Below are 19,165 nucleotides of genomic sequence, written 5' to 3' on the forward strand. Positions count from 1 at the left end.
CAATAATGGAATTGAACAGAGGGCCACCAAACAGATCCTCACGTATCTGAAAATTTGATTTATGACCTTGCAGGTCATATTTATGGCATTGCAGGTCACTAAGAACAATATAGATTTTTCAACAAATGACACTGGAGCCATATCTATATAGTAACACAATGAAATTAGGCTCATATTTTACACAACATTGATTTCTGTTCCAGTCTGATCAAAGACCTAAGTGTGAAAGATAAAACTGTGAAAGTTTTAGAAGATAATGTATGAGATGATCCTTACGACCTTAGTGTAGGGATAGATTTCTTTAAAACAAAGCATAAACTATAGAAAATTGATTTCAATAAAATTTAGAACTTTTGTTCATAAAAAGACTTTATAGAGAATGGGAAAATATAAGCCTCAGACTTACAGAAGATATTTATAGCACATATAGCTAAGAATTGATTAATATTCAAAATACACGAAAAATGCTGACAAATCAGAATGAGAAGGACGACCCAGTACAGAAATGCACAAAAGAGTTGAACAGGTACTTCATAGAAGAAGAAAGAAACAAATGAAAGGATGTTCAATCTCAGTAGTTTTCAAGGAAATGCAAAGGAAGATCACAATGAAATTAGGAATTTGACTAAGACAATCGTTGGTAAACCTGTGGAGCATGCGTAACATTTACACACTGCAAGAGGAGCATACGTTTGTATGAGCACTGTGGAATATCACTTCCTTCTGTAGGAAAATCGATCATATGCATAGCCTATGAGCTAGCAAGTGTGCCTGTATATATACAATAGAGAGATTTTCACACCAGAAGAAAAAACTATCTTTGGAGTGGTAACTTTATAGTATCAAAAAACTAGAGGCAATGCAAATTAGTATGAATAAAAATTGTGCTACAATCATACAAAGGATGAATGTATCCACATATATATAGCAATTGAAGTGAATGAATTACACTTACAAGCAAAAAGAAGCAAGCACCTGCATATGTCTCAGAAATCTAATGTTGAGTGTAAAAAAGTAAGTCACGGAAGACTGCTAATAACTACAGAAAAGTCCATGTTTTAAATTATACGTGACTAAGCAATACGTTGTTTATGGATGCAAATTGTGTAGAAAAACTACAAAGAAACAAAGGGAATGGGAAACATGAAATTCAGGAAAATAGTTCCCTGTGGAAGATGGGGGTTCCACAGATCATGGTAATGCTCTATTTCTTTAACTGAGTGGTGCAGAGATAGGTTTTCATTTTACTGTGATTCTTGCACAACAGCTATTTGTAAGTTGGGTTTCAGATTCCTGTTGCAGTGCCCATGCACGCGGTCACTGGCTTTTCTCTATTTTGTGTGTTCTAGAGCAATTAATTACACGCACAAACCCACATTATTGTCATCGTATGATAATTGACTTTGAGTTCTCTATCAATCAACTGTTTACCATGCCTTTTGAATGCAAACCTTCTATTGCTTTTCAAACTTAGTTTCACTGTGTTCTTTGAGAATGAAAAACATTAATTAAAGCTGGAGTTTGGAAGAAACAACCTATAATACAAATGGAAAGATAAACTTCCTCTTAAAAATCTGAAAGAACTGGAAGCTGGAACAGTACAGTGTAGTGGTTAGAGGTGCAGGTTTAGAGGTTGGACACATGGCAGTTTTAATCCTGGTTTCACTATGTACTAAATGATCTTGATCTTAGAGTTCTGAGCCTTGGATCTTTCATAATGTTGTGAGGCTTATGTGGGCTGGTATAGGGAAAGCATTTATTTGGTTGCCTAGTAGAACTCAGTAGCAGGTAATTGATAGCTACTAACATTATTATTAAGTATTATTAAAAAGTAAGAAAGATGCAAAGTTAGCATATAGAGCTACAGGAAGCAAAAATATACCTTTAAATTAGCTTTTATTGCAAGTATAAAAACTTCCAGCTTCAGAGAGCGTTTTGATATTTTCTAGGTAAGAAGTCAAATGAATAGAACTCATTTTCCGTCGTTGCCATGTGTTTATCATCTGACTTGACCTTTCATAGGCTCCTTTTTCTCACCTGAAATATGATGCTGCTGCCAACACTTACTCTCTGTGTCACCAGGTCTTTGTGAATCTCCAATGGGATAATACATAGAAAAAACTTATTCAATAAATATGTTATCATTATTATTATGCTAAGAATTTACATAATAGAAACTATTGTTTTAAGAAACATTTTGGGTACCTTCTTTGTAGTTTTCCAAAAGCAAAAAGGCAAGTGTTTCAGTTTTTAATGTGTGTGGTTATATTTTCATGACCCCTGGTCATTATCGTTGAAGCTACACAAAAGTGGTCATGTAAAACGTTACATAGCAACATGTGCCATCTGCTTAGCGACAGAAAGAGGACACGTAGCAAAATATATCAAAACAGAGAACCTGTAAAAAGCCAGAGTCAAAAAATTCTCAAAGCCTAAACCTACGCAAACTTTTTTCCTTAAAACACATAAACAAAAAACAAACCAACCCTGAAATTGTCTCAGTGAAGTTCTACTGAGTTTCCTAACAATATTCAATTCAATTCATTTTTGTTATGAACCTCATGGTGTATTTCATTTAAATGGCAAAACTTCAAAGCATAACAGTAATCGAGATGGCTTCTTTAGCCTCTCCATGATCGATGTGAGGTAGGAGGGATAAAATACCCTACAGGAGAAAAATTCTCCTGTGTAGCAAATTAACTTCCCAGAACATCAGGGTACAATTTAGTACTCTGTAAGAAGCGATTTATTAAATGGTGTCTGGAAGAGTTAATTTACCTCATAGCAGCAAGTAGTTTGCTACAAGAGAATTGCTTACTTCCCTTAGATACTTTGGAGTAAATTCATTATAGGATTACTCATCTTGGGGCTAAAAGAACAAGTTTGCCATAATGATGGATAATTATGCTGTACAATTTCTGCATTATTTGTTCTGTTTACCAGCTGATGGACCACTGTTTTTGACAGGTTTTCCATCTGTTTTGATAGGGATTAAAGAGTTTTGAAAGCATTTAAAGGTATTCTTCAGTTAGTGCTTTATTTGATCAGCTCTAAAACACCATTCATTGTAAGATGTACCATTAGATTATGTACCAAGACAGAAAAAAATGCTAATTAAAACCTGCCACAATGTATTCTTATTACTTAAGAATTTTTATTTCATACTTGTTGACAGAGCTCTTTTACACTTATTCAGATATAGAGGTTTTAATCACACATTACTCTTACATATTTATAAAAAGGAAAATAGAAGTAAAATATATTAAGGTATTCCCCAAATGTCTGCAAATTCTTCTGCATTATTTTTCAACTCAGAGTCATTTATATCCATGTTTTCCTGCAAAATGCTTTCCTCTGTGCATGAATTGGACCAGTGAGTAGGAGATCGCCAAGACTATTTTACTATTGTCACTGGCATTAAATTCCAAGCAATTGACAATTTTTGTCTAATTTTAATGTCCACTCAATCTTTCCATAAAATGTCAATGGAGGGGTTTCAAGCAACAGTCAGAGCTCGTATTCTTTCTCTAATGGCTCCTAAATATTTTGTTGACTGAAAACCAAGAAGTTCCAACTCCCCAGGGAAAGCAACCAACTTTGCTTATGAGGAAGCAGACAACTAAGTCAAGAGTGATTTTAAGGTGCCACTGACTCTAAGATGCACTTTTATTTCAGACATTAAAAATGAAAAAAGTGCATATTTATATTGATGGAATGTGGCATGGGGTTTTAAAAATATTTACTTAAGTCTATTACCGATATATCTGCTTACATGAATCTATCAACATATTACTCAGGTTATCATTATATTTGCAATCTTGTTATTCTCATTACAAGCTGGTAGGAGGATCAGCATTTGGGGTACATTTTTCTCTTTTTCTTTTCTTATATATTTGGTCTCACAGTTTAAATCTTAATTTGAGCCTTCCTAGAAATACGATCTACAATTACAAATACCGTTTACTGAATATTTCCTGGTTCTAGATGGAGCTGGTTCACTACAAATTCGCTTTGACTCTTTTCATTTGGGCCACTGATGCTGCTTGAAAACATCCTTTTTACCCCTGATATGTGTGGTGCATATCTTATTCTTTTTGTTTCTCTCAATCTTCTCTACACAAGGATCTACTTGATTTCGCTACCTCCATCACATTTTCCATAAATAATGCAGCTCAGGGTGAGCATCATTTGCCACTACCCTCCTCCAGTCCAGGTGCTGCTGCCTTTTCAAATTTTACATATGAGAAAATTATGCCCTAGTTACAATGTTGTAAAGAACCTTCCGTGCCATGCTAAGGAATCTATGACTTCTAAAGTAGCCATAGGCAAGATTTTTAATCCCTTAAACACTATTTCCCTATCTATCAAATGGAAATAGTACACAGATAGCAGGAGTTTTGTAGATAAAATTATGTGTTTAGAGCATCTCACTAAGGGCCTGGCACATAACAGTTGCTTAATAAATCACAGCAGTTACTATTATTACTACTATCATGTGGGCAATGGTGGGCCATTAGAGGATTTTTCTTCTGAAAACAATGAGAAGACACACAAGTCTAGATGGGTTCACAGAGTATGTGATATTTTCTATTAAACTCCAAGTACATGATAATAAATAAACCCAAGTCAAATCAGTAGGACCACAAATGAATCTTGAGGTTTTTTTTTCTTGAAGTTAGTCTTCTTGGAGTGAAATAAACGTCCGTGTGCTTATTTGCCTTGTGAATCCTCACGTAAGTCTGGCTGGATAGGGTTGTGGCTCCATTAGGAATTCAGTAGGACTGACTCTTGTTTTTACATCTGCAGGGTTATAGGTGATGACGCCACCCATGATTTAGAAATACCCACCCTCTGCAAGATACGGAGAGGATGAAGACTTTAGATACATCATCTGTAATCTGCATAAGAGTTGGAGGAGAAGGGCAGGGTCCCCATTTTACCAGTGTGGCTACTGAAGGGGTGCAGTCACTTGTACGGGGCCCCATCCTCAGAGGGTGACAGGGCTGGGGTCTGACCAGGATCTGTTGATGGGAGGCCAGCCCTCCCTCTGCACTTTGCCAAGTCTTACCTGGCCCCTCTTTTCTAACAGTTTGCTTCAGGTGATCATTTATAGTCTGTTTCATACTATTCGCTTGGTTATTTGTTTGAGGTTGATAAGTCATGACTTGAAGCATTTGAATAATACTCCTGCTCATGTGTTCTTTAAATTTAAGTGAAATAGGTGTGCTGGTGCATTGTCAAAAACTCTATTGCCTGGCATATTTTTCAAGTAATAGGCATGGAGCTATTGATTTTACAGTAGAATTTTGAATCAAAACCCGAAGTCTGCTGCCATCAAATTGTTCTTATCATGGAACTGTCCTGCAAAATCAATAGAAATGCAGATACAGAATATAAAAATGGAACCTGCCATTTCACTTAAGCACATCATATGCATGTTACATGTCATATGTTAATAGTGATTTTTCTAAGCATGATTTTAATGGCTATATAATTCGTTTCATTAATATATTCAAGCAAGATTCCATTTTAATAATTATGAATACATTTATTGAATATTCTTATGTATTTTGTACACATCTGTAATATTTCTTTAGGCTACATTTCTCAAGTAGAATCTGGGTCAAAAGCAGACATATATTTTTAAGGCCTTTTATACATCATATTATACTGGCTTCAAGAGAAATCTCAAACTATTTTCCAGAGAGACCTGTCTCCCAATACTCCTGCCAATGGTAAATATTAATATTTTTATAAATTGTCTGTTTAAAAGTGGAAATGGCAGCCTATTACTTAAACTGAATTTCAATCGTTATAAGTGAAGTTGATTTTTTTCATATTTATACTATGTGTATTTCTTCTGTACATTTTCTATTCATGAATTTTGCCCATTTTTCAATTTGTGTGTTCACCATTTCATTATTGGTTGGTGAAAGTGTTTAATAAATTAAGGGTTTACAATATACACTGTAGATATTTTCCTAGTTTGTTATTTGCTTTTTAATTATATTTATGTTGTTCTTGAAGTTGCTTTTTTCTCCCTCTTTTAGGTTCAATATGGAGAATTAAGCAAGGATTTTACATTATTTTCTCAAGGAAATAACTGTCTTTGATAGGTTTCATTGAATAACATAGGTTAAACATGCTACCATAATCTTCAAAATCAGAATTGAGTCAAAGCCATCAGACCAAAGCCTTCTAGCCAGAATACTTTTTGTTTTTGGATAACTTGTATGTATTGTTATCAAAGTTCTATGACAGCAGTTTTCTGAAATGGCATTGTGATTCACCAGAGTAATCGTGTTGAAGCATAAACATTATGTTTCTAGGTTGTGACTGCTGAAGTTTCTTATGCAATTTTATCTGTTGGTCACAGTCTTTCCTGCCCCCACTTTCATTCAATGTAAAACAGCTCAATCTGGGATTATACACAGTTGACAGCTTGTATTTCATCATATCCTATATAGCATCTAGTATATTATCTTATCATAATGAACTCTCAGTTTGTGAATGCATAATTCAAAGACTATTAGGTAGAAAAGAGAAAAATTCTTTGTTTTTAGTTTTGAATAAAAGCAATCTAAACTATGAAGACATGAATCTGGCAATATGTCTGGAATGTATTACAGCAGTGGTTCCCCAACCTTTTTGGCACCAGGGACTGGTTTCAGGGAAGACAAGTTTTCCATGGATCTGGGGGTGTATAGTTTTGGGGTGATTCAAGTGCATTACATTTATTGTGCAGTCAAACCTTTCTGCTAATGATAATCTGTATTTGCAGCTGCTTCCCAGCACTAGCATCACCACCTCAGATCATCAGGAATTAGATCCTCATAAGGAGCACAACCTAGATCCCTCACATGCACAGTTTACAGTAGGGTTTGTGCTCCTATGAGAATCTAATGCTACAGCTGATCTGATAGGAGGCGGAGCTCAGGTGGTGATGCGAGCAATGGGGAGCAGCTGTAAATACAGATGAAGCCTCGCTTGCTGGCTTGCTGGTCACCTCCTGCTGTGTGGTTCCTAACAGGCCACAGACTGGTACCAGTCCACGGCCCAGGGGTTGGGGACCACAGTATTAAAGGATTAGAGCTCTAAATAAGTTTCAAATTGGGATTATTATACAGATCTAGACAATGAAACATGAGGAAAGTAAGCAACTAGTTCCAACTGCACAGAATTCAGTCTGATTTCCTGAACAAGAGTATGGGCAGGTTGGAGAGCAGATTTAACCACTAACATGATGCAAAATGTGCCTTTTAGACCTTCAAGTACAGCAAGCAAAACTGACGAAGGGTCCTGGCTGACAGGCTCTAAAATCCATTGCCATGTTGGGGCCAAGGCCACCAATTCTCCAAAACTAAGTATGCCAGAGATACCAAGGCAGTCTTGTTCCCGTGAGACACAGAACTTCACTGATGACCGACTTTGTTGCAAGAACTCCTCTATAACCTTCCTTAGACCATATGATAGCCTAGAATGTTTTCTTCCCTCTCTTCTCTTAGGGTCAGACTTGTATCTTGGTCTGACAGGTCTCCCTGTCTTCCTCGACTCTTCCCCCATTTTTTCTCACAGGCGTTTCCCCTAAAAAAATCTTTGCATGCTTAATCCTGTCTTTGGCATCTGTTTCTTAGAAGATGTAGATTAACCTGGAGAGAAATTATTGGTCAATTTTCTTATTTATTGGAGGTTCTGGACTTTTTTTTTTCCTGTTTCAAAGAGTCCCAAAAAATCTTATTAAAGACTTCTTTCTCCAGTAAATGGCAACATGTCAATAAAAATTTGCATGTGATTTTAGTAAATGCGTGGGAACTTCAGAAACCTTCCAAGGAGCCTCTGAAAATCCATTGGTCAAGTATCTTTGCAATGTTTTCTAAAGATCTTGATAGTCAGTATTGATGAAGACTATTTATGTGTTTTATTTTCCCCTAATAATGCAGGCTACATACCCATTCATACTCTGTGGTGATATTCAAATTACTTAACAACCAATCAGAACAATCACCAGCCTCTACAATACAAACTAATTTCTACGCTGTTCTTTCCCATTATCTTTCTTCTGTGAAATCAACAAGAATTTTTAACTTTTACGTTCCTCTACATTTTTATTATGAAATGCTCAATAACTTTTATTAAATGTCAACAGTGTAATGTGGCTTTGGGTAGGGGAAAACATTAGGAAAAACTGCACAAAAACTAAAGGACAGGAAAATTAGCAGTAAAGAGTTCTTCTTTTACTTAACAGTTAAATGCAAGCATGGCTTGCATGGTTTAAGTTTGAGCAATGGTCTGCACACTACTATTCTTTAAATAGCCAACAAAAGGTTTTCGAAGCAGCCATTTTTAATTGGTCCAATCCTCATTCATATCTTTTGAAAAACCCTAACAATTTGCGTTGAACTGCATGTCTACCTTCTTGTGTTTCAACTCTTTGGTTCACTTTGTCTGTTGTCTTTCCCATATGGTTCAAAAAAGCACTATGCATAATGCTTTTCTCTAGCATGCCCTTTTGATTCCTAACATTCTTCTGAGGGCCTTAACTCTATATCCATTACCTGAACATGGTGCTTTCATCTAGGATTAAGTTTTGCACTTCTATTGATCTTCCTCTATGGGGTTGAATGTAGTAAATGAACCTCCTAGCTCCCAACAAATTTGCATGTAATTGCCTGTCCAGTCCTGAACACTGAATACTGGGCTGGAAGAATACACTAGCATTAACAGAGCCAAAAATGTTTTTCTTTCAAAGGCTCTGCTCCTTTGTAAAAGTGGCATATATAGGAAGAATCAGAAGGCTTTCTCAAGGTTTGGGAAAATGGTGAGGTGGGGGAATGTCCGGAAATTATTACCATGCTATCAAGATCATTATAACCTCAAATGCACCTTTTGAATAAGTCTAGAGCTGGTATTAACCTCTTTTTGACCACTGGAACATACTGACCTACATTTGTATATCCCCCAAAGAGAACTGAAATACTTTAATTGTCCCTTCTTTTCACTCTAGTTTCTTTAGATAAGTTTTACTAGGCAATGATAAAAATTTCAGCCTTGTGATGTGACTTTCATGGATTTAATGATCAATCATATTTGAAGGGTTATTGTTGGATTTTTTTGAATCAAAAAGTATTTTTACTTGAAGCTTTTATATTTAATGTCTTCTATATACCTGCAAACTTCTCCTCTGATCTGTCACGATGGACAAGATATGAAATTTGAAAGGGAAATATAAAAATTTACTGCAGAGAACTGACTGATTATTATACTTTTAACACAGTTAATTAGTAAAATTCAATACTGCATTGTTTCAGGCTTGATTTTTAAGTTTTGTTTAAAGTGATGACATCATCACCATTCGTGTGGTACACTCTTCATGTGCTGTCTCCAAATGCACCTATATTATAGAGCACATACTCTACTTCCTTTAAAACATTAAGTGTGGGGTTTAAGAAAAGTTAAATGAAATAAAGCTTAATTTGCTCTAGAATAACCAGAGACCCACTGGGGTGTCTCATATAGAGGGGCTTGGGAATTATTTCTGGTAAGTAAATCTCTTTGCTCCATTTTGGAAAATGCAGAAGCTCTGCATTCTGATGGTGTGTGACTGGGAGAGGGGTCAAGGTTACTCTCCTTGTTGGCGCTTTGCAATCTGATCTGCGGATGAAGTCAGCAGGCTAAAGACATGCTTTGGAATGAACAGGAATTACTTAGAAGGAGGTGTGGCCTGTGAGGAAATGTTGAAAAGATTATTAAATTGCACTAATAACTGATGAAGAGCAAGCATTATTAGCACTGACGGGGAATCCAGCTGAGTGTGTAGTAGCATCGTAACTTTTCATACCGTCCCTATGAAAGCGGCAACACTGACGTTAATTTGAATTAAATACTTAAACATCTTGCTTTTGATTAGTTCAAAATGCAAAATATTAGCACTCTATCATAACACTCCGTGATGTATGAAAAATCGATATATTTGAATTCATTGTGAAGGAAGATTTCTGAAAATAGAAAAAGGTTCATTGTTTTAGACCAGATCATTATACCAATAGTTATTTCTGTCATTGCTATTCTGTTGGTTATGTTAAGGGGTATCATTTGACTAATAATATTGCTCCCAGACACTGTGTTAATCCCTGTAGGTGTTAACTCATTTGATTCCACAACATTAGTGAGAATAAGAGGTGTGGAATACTTTAAGATGAGGAAACTGAGCTTTAGGGAGGATAGGAGACCTGTCCAAAGTCATCCAATTTATAAAGGATATTCTCTGGCTTTGAACCTTGGTTGTCAGACACAATCTTTCTAACTTATGAAATGCTCAAATTTGTGTCATGTATGCATTATACTGCATGGAAAACCACTTGAAAAAGTGAGAAGGGTCCCAGATTATGAAATAGGAGATCTGTGTTCGAATTCTGACACTGATCTCATTTTGCCATGAAATACTTTTTTAAACCTAACAAATAAAATCTAATTAAACATATCATATAGTCTACAGGAAGTCAAACATTTAAGATGCAGTCTGTATCTCTCCACACTACATGTGACAGCTATACTCCTTTCCTCCTGATGGTGCTTTTGTCTGAATTGCTAATTCTTCCGTAAGTTTGAAATATGTTATAAAATAAAACATGAATAAAATAGTTCACATAAAAAGACATATCTTAATATGAATTCAGGTCAACATGAAATACTTTAAAAAGTAACATTATTAAATTCTCTATCACTTTGAAAAGACAGAACAAATATAGCTAAGGGGGAGAAAATGCCCAGTTCTTTGAAATGAGTTCCACATGCTGGGTTTAGATGTGTCACTTCTAGGATATACAGAAGTGACTTGCAGGATCACTGCTGGAAATATTTTGAGAATTTATGGAGAAAGAGAATACCGTTGGATGGAAAATATTGCCTCAATCATCATAAAGGAGAAAAAATATATGTTTTAAAGCTGCAAAATTGCAAACTGATAACCTGGCGACCTTCTGCAGTAGGTTATTAAAGGGACAGTTTCTGGAGGGTGGTCACTAGGAGCCAGCATGGGTTCACTGAAAATAAGTAATGCCAAAGCAGCTCATTTCACATTTAAAATGATTTATTAGATTGATAGGTTTGTGGAATTTTGAAGACGTATGTGTGTGTGTATTTTTTTTTCTGGATTTGAGTTGAAATAGCAGCACATACTTAAAATTCCCAGAAAGTTTCTATGCACTTTAAACCAATGCTCCTCTAACTTTTGGGATGTTGATTCAGTAGATCTTGGGACCAGAAATTTTGTATTTTTCAAAGCTCCTCAGGGAATTCTGATCATTTTCCATGTTTGGAAACCTCTGTGTTAAGCAATCCATGTTTTTCAGCAAACATAAATCAATTTCTTTTGATCTCCACCCCCTCCCCATAGGTTTAGCATCTGTTTTTGAGCCTCATAAATTCTTGGACAGTTTGAGAAAGAAGAGGAGACAGCAAAACTACTTCCCAGGGAACATTCTAATGTAGCAGTTCTGAGATCAAGTGCACAAATGTGGGGCTGGTGTCCTGGATCGAAAGCCTGATTCTTTAGCTGTGTGTGTTACTTCACCTGTTTGTGACTTTGTTTGTTTGTTTTTACATGTAAAATAGTAATAGTTCCCCCTCATTAGTAAGGCAAATAAAATATTTTCAACAGTATCAGTATGTAGTATGTTCTTAATTAGTGTTGGCTATTATTATAATATTACTACTATTGTAATAAATACCTATTATGTTCCAGGCAGTGGAATTACCAAGATGAAAATGTATAAACTCTGATTTAACAACCTCACAGTTTATTATGGGAGTAAAATGTACAGATAAACAACTGTCATGAAGTTTGAATGGTACAACTTTCATACAAAGGTATGTATGAATTTTATTGGGCAGATGTCATTGACAGCTTCACAGAGGTATTGTCACCTGAGCTAGATATTTAGGTAAATTCTCTGGGCATGTAGGCAGGGGAAAAGTCATGCCAGGTGAAGAGAACAGCATGAAAAGGTTGCAGGGCCATAGAAAAGCATGGATTTCCAGAGACTTAGCATTGCTTTAGTGGTCAAGAAAAGGAGAGAGCAACGAGAGGTATACTAGGATTTGCATTAGGGGACTCAATGCTGGCTAGATCATGAAGGGCCTTGCATGCCATGCCAAGGAACTTGGCTTTATTCTATCCTTAACTGGAGCTCTGAAAAGATTTTAAGCAGGGAAATGATGCTACCAGATTTTCATATAGGATTGTAGGAGGCAGTTAATAGAGTTGAGACTAGAGGCAGGCTCACCAGTTAAGAGGCTATTGCTGTAATACAGGCAAGGCTTGGTGAGGGTCAAAACCAGGATGATGACAATGGGATGGAGAGAAACAGGTAACAGCTGCAGGTAAGAAGACCCTAGGTGTCTTGGAGGAGGAATGCTGCTTATTGGCAGATGATGCCTGAATGGGAAGAGGAAAGATTTCCCAGATATTTCCTTGGCAAATAAATGGGTGAACATTCCCACAAACTGCTCCTCCCGAACTGAGCTAGGAAATACAGAATAAACAGCATATTTTAAAGGAAATATGAGTTTTGTTTTATTCTTGCTAAGTTTAGGGGAGGAAGGATTTGATACATTCAGATAAAGCTACTCAGCAAGTGGATGAATATTTAGGTCATAAGCTTTGGGGAAAAAGCAGGGTTTGGAATATTGCTTGTGGAGTTGCCGCCTAAAGCCAAATTTGTAAGTTAGGATTAGATGTTACTACATGTACTCCATATAACAGTGACTTAATGAAGACAAAAATGCATTTCTCTCTCATCTAAAATAATTCTGGAGATGCATAGCTCAGAGAGAAAATGACAGCTCTACAAAGATTTTGTCTCCTTCCAGCTCACTTGTCTGCTATCTCTAGGTTAAAAGCTGTTATTAGAGTTCTAACATTCATATCTTCACATATTGTTCACCGGTTGCAGTTTGGAGGAGGGAAGAAAGAAGGCTGTGACCTTCCTTTTGAAAGAAACTTCTTGGAAGTATCTCACTTCTGCTTATATATCATTGGCTAGAATGTGGTTACATGGCTCAAGTTAGGCTCAAGGGATCCTGGGTAATGAAGTACTTCAGCTGGATGGATATGTGCTTAGATAATTGGACTTCTGTTTAAAGATGTGGGAAAACAGCGAATATTTGGAGGCAACTCACAGTCTCTGCTGTGCCAGTGGAGTGGATATGTTCATCCAGGAAAGGGTACAAAGCGAGGAAGGTGAGGGGCTAAGGACGGAGCCTTGAAGAACATTCAAGCATTCCACCTTTTCATAGATATCTCTTGTAGACTCTGCCCCATTGCTCATCGATGGTGTCACACCTGGATGTTCCTTTCTTGTTTCTTTCCATCCTCTGCTCTCTGCTTCTCTCAATGCCAAAATATGTCTATACACTACCAAAGGCATGACTGGAAAAGTTAAGTTTAATAAAACATCTAGATATTTTTCCCTATATTGCTCAAATTAAGCTTGTATTTTTGAATGAAATCTTCACTTTAAGTAGAGGTATTCTTACCACATTAGATAACAAATGATCCGAAAAATACTTGACGGTCACAAATTTTAGGATGCTTTCGGAAACTTTCTGTAAACCCCAATTGGACTTTCATGTTAGTGAGTCTTCTTGGGGTGTTGCTGAAAACACACCAAATGTAGGAAAAACAATGCCCTCATGTTCCTTTTCTTAAAATCAAACCAACAAGACCGCCTACATTTTAAAAGTTAAATCCCTTCTCATCCATGACACAATTATCAAATTAATTTAATGTAGAAAATTCATTTTTGTTTGTTTTTGATTTTTGGGTGGTTCTGTTTTGCTGAGAGTTAGGAGTTTTCCTTTGTTTAATCTAGAATTACTAATCCAGAAAATGCACCGTGGAAAGGCTAATATGGAGAATCTTTTTATTTGTATCACATTGGAATTTTTATTGCCACATCTGTTACAAATTGGCCATAGTTGGTAACAAAGGTTTCTGTAAAGCTCCTGATCGTATGCATTGGGTTTGGAAAAGCCCTGTTATAATATACTTCATATGTATAGTACATTCATATCAAAGTTCACCATCAGGAATTTCAAAATAAGCTGACTCTAAGGCAATCAGTTAATATACTTTAAACAGCGTACCGCAGAATTTCCAGTAACCAGATTTATTATAACATCATGTGCATTGCAATGAAATCTCATAAGATAACTGTCAATTATATTTTCCTTCATTTCATTAGCAGAGAGGCCAGATATTTTTGTACAGCTAGCTGAGAATTCATGGCACTTAGTATACAATTGTATTGTAAATTGCTTTATTTTTAAAAAAATGCCTGTTTGTGTCACAACATGATTGACATTTTGGCAGGACTGTGTAGAACTCTGGAAATAATGTTTATCACTTAACTGATGCATTTACAGGATAGGTTCAAAAATGGAAAAATATTTCATGTAGTAAAAAAATGGTAATTGCTTTTGGGACCATATGGCTTCATGGTTATACTGAGGAGTGGGTCTTTCTGAACTCTCTCTCTATATTTGCACGAATAAGTAAAAAAATGTGTGTGCTTATGTATTCATTCTCTACACAAATATTGCATGAATGTCTATTATGTAGGTATTCACCTATGATGGTGAATACAATAGAACTGGTCTATGCCACCAGTGAACAAATAGTTCAGTAGAAGAATCAGAAATAAACATGACAATACCTTAATATATAAATATATATACATAAAATGGATGTTTCAAACACCAAATTCCAAAATGAGGTGGTGCTAAACCAAGACTTTAAAAGTCGTTGGCAAAAATCATTCAGAAAACTAACTCCATTCCCCAAATAAATGATATAAAAGGGCCCAGAAAGGGGAGAATGTAGAAAGAGAATTTCGGGGAGATCTGCGTATGTTCTGTGAGTTCTCCTTTCCTACCTCAACTAGGAAGAGAGACTAATTGAGTTCAGTTCCTCAGCTTAATAAAACAGCCTTCATTGAGCTAATCCTGGGAGTTGACACAAGTTCTCCACAGTGATGGGACCCAGTGGAGAGTCTAACTCCTACCTTGGAAATGTAGCAGGCATGAGATCCCCCGGCCCCCTGTCGCTGAACAAACTGAGCAAGAAATGATGACAGTGTCACGTAGCCTGCAATAGCAGGTGCTGCTGAGACCAATGTATGTTTCTTGTGCATTAAATTTGGGACAAGTGAGGTAAAGAACATAAGCTTGGGATCATCTCAGATTCTGTCTAAGACCAGATAGATCATCTCAGAATCTAACAGACTTCAACAAACAGACTAAATTTATCTAACTCCTTGATTGAAGGGACAGACGCGTGGTCATCAAGGATCAGTGCATTACTAGCTTCAAGAACTACAGGTGGCAGTCCTCCCAGCGATGGGAGTCTCCTAAGAACTCACAAGAAAACCCGTGGGAGAGATACTTCTCACCATCTGCCCGGCTCCCAGAGTGGAATGCCAACACACAACAGCACCAGTCGGATTGAAATTACTCTTCTACTGCCCCATGCTCTGTGAAGGAGTCAGAAACCCCAGAAATGAAGATGGGACAGAAAGAGTTTAAGTGAAAGGTTATTTAAACTTCTGTCCTTGAGTTTCCTGGTGTTTAAAGAAGGAGTTAATAGTACTACATCATAGAGTTGTTGTGAGGTCGACTTGGGATAAATACATAAGGCAATTAGAACAGCGACGGACACGGAGCAAGCACTATGCAAGGGTGAGGTATCCTTTTAAAAGAAAGAGCAGCACCCAGATTCAGAGTCAAGGAAACAAAGGGAGGATAGTTTTAAGAAGAAGAGTGGCAAACATAAAAGAAAAATCCAAACAGAAAAGGAGACCGTACACCGTGTTTCAGAAAGTTGGCATTTATTTATTTTACATGATTTCAACTCTCCACACTGTTTTTCCTTTGGAAACTTTTACTGCAGATCTGGCTTGACATGAAACAAATATTGCCAACTTTATCTGATTATTTGGCTTCAAGAATTCTTTCTTCCCTTTATTGTAAGCATTAACCTGTATGGAAAAAGGTCAAACATCACTGAAGAGAAAGAAGTGGCCAATTATCTTTGTTAAAGGGTGGTATGGTAGGCACGTTTCCTTCAATAAATCTGTAATGTTGACCACCGCGTTTGTTTATTGTTGCTAGTATCTTATGGATGCCATCACTTAAAGTAGACATTCCAAACCCATCACCATCCAAACCTTGCACTGCAGCAATGGATCCTGACGTAGGGGTGGGATCTGCACCTCTACCTGTTGGTGGGGAGGGGTACTAGAGTGGGAGTTGGGCAAGGAAGGGGTGACCCAGAGCAGAATCACCTTGTCCACTTCACACATACCTGGAGAATCTGATAGTGAGTGTCCAAGAGGATATAACTAATTTAATGTGGCTTTCTTTGTTAAGAGAAATGAAGTGGGTTACTACAACTTGTTTTTAAATAGATCTATTGAGATATAATTCACATACCATACAATTTTCCCATTAAAACTGGATAATTCAACAGTTTTTAGTATAGTTGCAGATGTGTGCATCCATCTCCACCGTCAATTTTAGAATGTCTTCACCACCACAGAGAGAAATCCCATGCCCTTGAGCTACACCTCCTTGTGTCTTACCTTGACTCTCAGCCATGTACTCCCAAATAACCAGGAGTCTGCTTTTTGTCTGTATAGATTTGTCTACTCTGGCCACTTCGTATAAATGGAATCATATATATGTGTTTGTTTCATGACAGGCTTTTAAACTCAGCACAATGCTTTTAAGTTTCATCCATCTTGTAGCATGTATCAGTATTTCTTTTATTTTTACTACCCAAAAATATTCCATTGTATGGCTATACCATATTTGTTTATTCATTCATCTGTCGATGGACATTTGGGTTGCTTCTACAATCTTTTTTTTGGTCATTGTATTGTACCTATACAATGCATCAAACCATGTAATTAATTTTATTTTGGATAAAATTAATGAATTTGATGTCTATCCATATATCAAACTAACTCAAGAGAGTGATGTCACTTAAAGAATTACAAGCAACAATGGAGATAGCGCTGTAACCAACAATGTGTAGAGCTAATCAGTTTCAAATGCTAAAAAGTGAACATAGAGCCAGCAAAGCTGGAACGCGTTACCAGTGCTAAGGAACTACCCAGGCTTCTTGGAATACTGGAGTCACTTTTCCTGCTCCTATCCCTGCTGCTAACTAGCATGGACGCTTTATTCACAGATTAAAGAACAGGTAAGGATTAAACCATGAAGAATTTTTAAAAAATGAATTCTTTACTTATTTATAACAATCATTTTCAACTTGAGCAAACATCTCTCTTAAAGAACATAGCAGCTTTTAAACCACTGCTAAAATATTAGGGCGAATGGGCATTTTTTTTTTTTTTGTCTTGGCAGAGCGTACATAAACATACAGTGCCTTGCTTAAATATTCATAGACTCCCAGCTCGCAGTACAGTAACTTAATAATAAAATATTTTGAAGAGGGAACGATGCTGTGGAGCTTGTGATACCACTAATGGATTTGAAGAGGATGTTAATGCATTGTAGGAGGATGTGAATTGAGCTCTCGTGTGTAAAGGAGGATTATAAAATATAATTATGAAAAAGCAATAGTGGCAGGCTTGAGGTGGTTCTGTTGATGTGTGGGTACTACAGACGACATGTTTTGTTGATGAGAGAGAAGGCCTAGATGGATATTTACTATGCTAGCAATCTTCTCTATCCGTAAACACCGAATGCGTTATAGAAATGGCCATTTTGTGAACTCCAGAGTGAAGCAAATTAGATATTGTAAGATGGAGGCTGACAAAACCCATGCAGCTTCTCATTTTGAATAGCACATGTCTAGGAAGGCAAGGCTCTAACATCAAGAGTTTCACGAAGGCCTTGGAAGAAAAAAAAGTGATACAACTGTCAAGGTAGAGGAAAAACTTTTTCTGGTGAAAAGAAGCTAAAGGAATTTTAGAAGATTAAATAATTCATGATATCTTGCTGGAAGTGGAGGAAGCAAGAGGACATTTCTGAATATCATTTCCTGGCTGCAGCTTTGACAACTTTTATAAATTGTGGGCATCTGTGGAAGTAACTAGACTGGGAATATAATTAAGACTTTTTTTTAGTTTCCAATTCTAATCTTACTACTTTACCTAGGGCTCTGCCCCCTCAGGCAACATGAAGCAAAAATATTCTTAGAATATTAATCTAATATTTAATGAAAAAGATGCACAATGCCCAATAACTCAATAGATGTAAGAACACTGAAGATCTTAACTGATATAGCTTTAGTCTCAAACCATAACCCCTTCCCTTCATGTGAAATTCTTAATGATATGCTTAAAGCTCAATGTTTTATCCCAATCTTTTCTTTTCTTTCTTTCTTTCTTTTTTTTTTTTTTTTGAGATGGGTGTCTCACTATGTTGCCCAGGCTAGTCTCAAACTCTTGGCTCTATCAATAGTCCCACCTCAGCCTCCTGAGTAGCTGGGACTACAGGCGTGTACTTCTGCACCAGGCTCACTCCAATCTTTAAACAAAGGAAATACATGAAATACAAATAAAGTTTATTTTTCAGAAGCATGTAACAAGATGAATGTTGCCCTTTATTGGAACTATTTGGGAAGACAAATATGTGTCTAATAATTTTGACATTGTTTAAAACATTTATGAAATGTTATGTTTCTGTAAAGAAATTGTTTTAAAGTTAGAAAAATTCAAACACCGAAAATATACACAACATTGAGTTTAAATAGTTGTCAACATTTCTTTTCTCTCTCTCTCCCTCTCTCCTTACTTTATACAAATAGCACTCTACTGATATATCCAAATTTTCACCCTCATTTATTCTCTTCCTCCTCAGAGGAAACCACTTTTGAGAAATTGGTGTGAACTTTTCCCATGCATTTTTAATGTTTTTGACACTTAAGAATGTATGCATATATTTACATGTCTGCAGTATGATTTAAAAATGTAATTTTTTGGTGTTCCTCTGAAGCTGTGATTTTGCAACTTGTTTTTTTCACTCAACATTAAGGTTTGTGTTGATGTATGTTCATCTGTTTAAGCCGCTATATAATATTCCATTGTTTTGATAAACATAGTTTTTTTCTATCAATTTTTCTCCTGAACAACTAAATGTA

This window comes from Eulemur rufifrons, chromosome 18 (assembly GCF_041146395.1).
Source record: "Eulemur rufifrons isolate Redbay chromosome 18, OSU_ERuf_1, whole genome shotgun sequence".
NCBI lineage: Eukaryota > Metazoa > Chordata > Mammalia > Primates > Lemuridae > Eulemur > Eulemur rufifrons.